This window comes from Uranotaenia lowii, chromosome 2 (assembly GCF_029784155.1).
Source record: "Uranotaenia lowii strain MFRU-FL chromosome 2, ASM2978415v1, whole genome shotgun sequence".
Classification (NCBI taxonomy): Eukaryota; Metazoa; Arthropoda; class Insecta; order Diptera; family Culicidae; genus Uranotaenia; species Uranotaenia lowii.
Window position 1 is genome coordinate 228,860,752 of NC_073692.1, and position 6,000 is coordinate 228,866,751.

The window sequence follows — 6,000 nt, forward strand, 5'->3', positions numbered from 1 at the left end:
GAGAAGGAAAAAATGCACTTCAGTTGTGTGTTTCGGAATTTCTCCTGCTCACACATTAGTGTTGCTATTGGGGCACCGGTTTTGCTCGGCGTTTGGCTTCGGCTGTACTCGGAAACGAGTGTAGAGCATTTAGGAATGAAGTGTGGTGCTCTACAAATCGTAGAAGATAACGGTGCGATTTATACAGCGCACTGTCGGGTTTGAGAAGTGCGGACCAACCATGGTAAACTATGTCTGTCTTGGAAAAACAAATCAGCTTTAAATGTATATCTGTTCGAAGTAAGTACTGCAGAGCCATCTGCAATATTTTAACCCTCATCCGCATTAGGGTGTCATTTTGACACCATTGCAAGTTTGAAGGCTTGTAACTTTTTACAGAAGCTTCAAAATACAAAAATTTCTTCGGGGACCCTAAATGAATTCAAAAGTTCTTCAATATTGCATCTTTACTTTTTTTATGGACGAACCCTGGAAGCCTGGACAAAAAAACTCCCTTTTCCGACTTTTGGTGTCATTTTGACACCACAAAAGTAAAATCTATTTAAGCCGTTTGAATTATTATGAACTTCATATAAAAGTTATATCAATAGAAACCTTGTAGTGTCAGTAAAATATGTTTAGAACATTATATACAGCTAAAGTTACAAGTTTTCTCGTTATTCAGCATGAAGGAAAAAAAATCCGAAAAAACATGCCTCACGAAAACTGCTGCAGTTCATATGTTACACGTCCAAAAAAATATTTTCCTTATGCATATGAAAGCTGAAGTTAATGCCTACATCATGAAGACAAGAAATATTTTTTTTAAATTTTTTTTTAAAGAAATGGTCACAAAAAGTTCAAAAAAGTAGTCTAAAAAACCTACTTTTCATTCGATTGCTAGTAAATACTGTTTGAGCGATGGTAGAGTTTTAGGAAAAATATGACAACAAACTTTATTAAAATTCTAACATTTTGCTGTCTTTAGATTTTTGATGCAACAAAAATTGAAATTACTGGAATTTTTCAAAGTTCACTACTTTGCGCAATTTTTTTACAAATTGATATTTCATCTGTTTTTGTGGGCCACCGTCAGGTTGTACCCGGATTTTCAGTGCTTTTACTTTGTTTGGACCAATCAAAAGTATATTCATTGGAAAGCTAATTTAATCTACATTCTAGTGAGGTGCAACAAATCACGCTGTAAGATTTCACAAAAATATGAAAATTATAAACGTAAAATCATTCCTGAATTTCTAGAACTACAAGCACCGCGTCCAGCAAAACGTGTTTGTTTGCTCTCCGAGTAGGTACGGTGGGTGGTGATTCGGGCAGAGAGCGAAGCCGACAGACGAAATAATGATGCGTGTCGTACGTTTCTTGGTTGGAAATTTTCTATTCTAGAGTTTGTTTTGATTAGGTCGTATGAACCATTATAAACAAAATTGAGTTTTAGACTGCAAACGATTGTAAAAAGTGTATTCTATGTTTACTGAAAACATGAAATCATTTAGTCATTAATTAACTTTAACAAAACTATTTGAATTTTAGACGCATAATGACTTTCTCATTTTTGAGTGCAATTTGGTTTTAACGACCTTTTGCGTTGCGCTAAATTGCCGTGCATGCAAAAGGACCTAAACAACAGTTTGGCTGATTGGTTGTTCGGTCCTTTTGCATTTTCGAAGGAAGTGCATGAAATTTTGTGAAAAAATGCGAATAAATGAGATAAAAATCGGTTGTTAGAGTGTGTGAGCTGGCTTAGAAGAACGAGTGGCTTAAAATTTTGCTGGGTAAGTGAGATATGTGATAATTTATACCATTCCTGAACAATTTGTAAGTCCTGGAAACGTTTACGCTGCACTTGCTGGATCAACTGATAGCACAGCTAATAGGTAGTCCTGTTTAAAAGAAACATTTCGCTGAAGGACAGTCCGGTGCAGCACCGATTCAAAGAACCATTGAGCAGGAACTTCTAAGAGGTATTTGTGTTTCCGATTATTCTTATCTTTACTACACACAATTCAAACGGAATAGCGAAGTTTTGAGCAAATTTAATCAATTATTAAGATTGAATTCAAAAGTTGACAAAATGACGTTTGCGCCAAACCGTCAATGCCAAAGGTTGTAAGTACATGTTGACTTGTAATAACAAAAGTAATGCTCATATCGAATACACAGGCATATTGTTTATCATTTTAACGATTGAAAACCAAGTTTTCAGACAATTCTGAACGATAGTTTTAATACTAGAATTAAAAAGGTGTTTTGAAACTTTCCTCGCGATTTCCTCGAAACTCGTTTAGTGGCTCTTACGACCTTATCAAAACAAACTCTAGTATTGATAGTAGTTCACGTTTGCTTGTCACGACACGCATCGTTATTTCGTCTGTCGGCTTCGCTCTCTGCCCGAATCACCACCCACCGTACCTACTAGGCATTAACTTCAGTTTTCATATGCATAAGGCAAATATTTTTTTGGACCTGGAACATATGAACTACAGCAGTTTTCGTGAGGCATGTTTTTTGGGATTTTTTTTTCTTTCATGCTGAATAACGAGAAAACTTGTAACTTTAGCTGTATATAATGTTCTAAACATATTTTACTGACATTACAAGGTTTCTTTTGATGTAAGTTTTGTTTAAATCGGTCCAACACGCCAAAAGTTATAACGATTTGAGCTTGTGGTGTCAAATTGACACCACAAGTGCTGATTAGGGTAATGAAATCTAATGCGGATGAGGGTTAAATGGTGAAAATATATTTTGGTTGATCTTTTGGACGTATTATTAATTTGAATTAAACTGAAACTAAGCTTTTCTTATTTTACTCTGTTCGTGAAGAAAATCATCTAATGAATGCTCAATTGGAAATCATAAAAAAAAGCATGTTGAAATTGATACCAACAGTGCGAATACGAACAACGGTTGCTTCGATAATTTTGTATGTCATTTGACGTAGACGTTGTTAAATACTCAAACCATTGACTCCCATGGATGATGTACAATAGACTGCCCCAAATTTGTATGGGAAATTTAAAACCTGTGGAATGTTATACGCTGCAGGCTAAAATTGATCCTGGGCCTAGTACAAGATCTCATGCCGAATTTGGGCCAGATCGGACCACGGGAAGGGCTCGCTCAACGAGCATGAAGTTTGTATGGGATTTTGAGACATTTTGTTCGAGAGGAACATGAAAAACCAGTATTTGGTCAATAACTTTTGTCTCCTTCGACCGATTTCTTTCAAAAACGGGTTTTCTTAAAGTCTAAACTATGACAAACATTTTATCCGAAAATTGCATTTCAATTAAAGTTAAGATAAAAAAGTTATTAAGCTTCAAAAATTGGCTAACTTTTTTAAGGGTAATATTCATCACTGTTTTAATGAGGCGACTAAATGTCCGACCAGAACACTCAATGTGAAATGCATGCCGTTTCGTTAAATGATGACCGATTCTAACCATTGTTGTTGCGCTCGATTGCAATTTTTTAATGATTTCAAATATTTGAGTTTAGATGGTGTTCACTTGATAGAGCGGAAAGAAGTAAAGGCGAAAAAATGCTTGACATTTAAAAAAAAATTGCATAACCACAGGGGCTTTGGAACATAACTGAACAATTTGTGATGCCAATAAAAAAAAACAGTTTTCATCAATAACTTTGGTTCCTGTCGGCCGATTTCTTTCAAAAACGGTTTTTCTTAAAGCCTAAATTATGAAAAATATTTCATCCGAAGACTTTATTTCGAAAAAAGTTAAGATAAAAAGTAATTAGGCTTTAAAATTGTCAATATGTTCGACCGCCCCGAAACATTACCAGTGATGAATACCATGATGAATCCACTCTATGAATAAAAAAAAGATTTGGAAATATATAGGGGAGAGTGGGGTATCGTGGGCCATGGGGAAACGTGGGCCACTTTTAATATCTCAGATGTGTGTTGAGATAAAAATCTCAAACCAACTGTCATCGTCGTCGTTTTGTGTGAGCATGTATTCCTATATGTTGTTGACTGAAATACGCATCATATGCTTTTTTTTATTTATCAAACTAAAAAAAGTAAGAAAAATTAACTAACATAATTAAAAAAACACCCGCTGATTTCATCGATGGGGAATCTAAAGTGCATAACAAAAATATGCTCATATGCTTATGATCTTAGTTTTGTCATGATCTTTCACGTGGAAAAGGAATGTTCGATGAAACATCAATAAGTCACACAAATGCAACCAATTTGCAATTCAAAGCTTGTGGGGAATCGTGGGCCACACATCTTGAATCATCTATATTTTCATGTTTTTATACACATTCAGAACTTTAAAAACGTTTTACCTATCTGCAAAGTTTTCTTATGCCAAATGAAGAGTTATGAAAAATATTTCCATACTATATAAGAAATTTGGCAAAACGTTCGCGAGCCAGGTTTTGGAATCTATGCGATCATACACAGCTCTCTTTTTTATTTCATCATCTGAAATTGCTTTTAAATAACGAAATGAATTAGGAAATCACAGTTTTGAGTCAACTCATAAACTTTGCATGTTATTTGGTCAATTTGGATTTGGTGGCCCACGATTCCCCACCATTTTTCAAAATCCAAAAAATATTGCTTCTTTTCAAACAGTCAGAATTTGGAGAAAATGACTTATTAAAAATTTATAAAAAATACCTTATGATACCTTGAAAATGTAGAAAACCATACCATTTTTTATTTTCATTTTATCTTTTATAATAAAGAAGTTATGGAACAAAGAAAAAAAGTGGCCCATGATTCCCCACTCTCCCATATATATTTTTTTTTAGTTTAAAACCTACTAAGAAATAACTTCACGTGTCAACCTCATTATTTTTTGCAATAAAAAACATTTAAACAAAATGATGTACTATGTTTTAACTACAGCTATAACTATACAAAAACGTGAGAAAACTGTAAATGTACCTTGTGCAGACCTGTCCGCAGATCTGCAGCTCGGAAGTGATACCCCGGTAAGCCACGGGATCATGAACTACCAAGGGAACTACACGCTGCTCGACTCACTTACTGGATGCTGACCGGTGGACTGACTGGCGTGCACGCTTATGCCGAATTACCAACTGTCCGTTTAATGTCATACACACAGACCTGTTTTTTCAAAAAATTTGCTTTATATTGGCATCACAAATTGTTCAGTCATGTTCCAAAACTCCTGTGGTTATGCAATTTTTTTTTTAAATGTCAAGCATTTTTCCGCCCTTACTTCATTCCGAACTATCAAGTGAATATCATCCAAACTGAAATAGGTAATTGAAATACATTGAAAAATTGAAACCGAGCGCAACAACAATGGTTAAAATCGGTCATTATTTGACGAAACGGCATGCATTTCACATTGAGTGTTCTGGTCAGACATTTAGTCGCCTCATTAGAACAGTGATGAATATTACCCTTAAAAAAGTTAGCCAATTTTTGAAGCTTAATAACTTTTTTTATCTTAACTTTAATTGAAATACAACTTTCGGATGAAATAATGTTTAATTTAGGCTTTAAGAAAACCCGTTTTTGAAAGAAATCGGTCGAAGGAGACAAAAGTTATTGACGAAATACTGGTTTTTCATGTTCCTCTCGAACAAAATGTCTTAAAATCCCATACAAACTTCAGGCTCGTTGAGCGACCCCTTCCCGTGGTCCGATCTGGCCCAAATTTGGCATGAGATCGTGTACTAGGCCCAGGATCAATTTTAGCCTGCAGCGTATAACTTTTTCAAATGTCGGGTCATTTAGGGCAGTCTAATGTACTAACTATTTTTCTCGCCTGTTATGATGCCTCTTCTTAGAAGGGAGCAGCACTGAGCGTATGGAAACAATTTTCGATAAGTTACATGGAAGGGGTTTTATCCTGGATTTAATCTAACTTGATTTTTTTTATTAGTTTGTCATGTTTTATCTAACTTTGTTAGATTTATCATGTAAGTATTATCGAGTTTTGTCTACTATAAATTGTTTTTTTTTTCTTATTGTTTCAACAATATTTTGCTTCT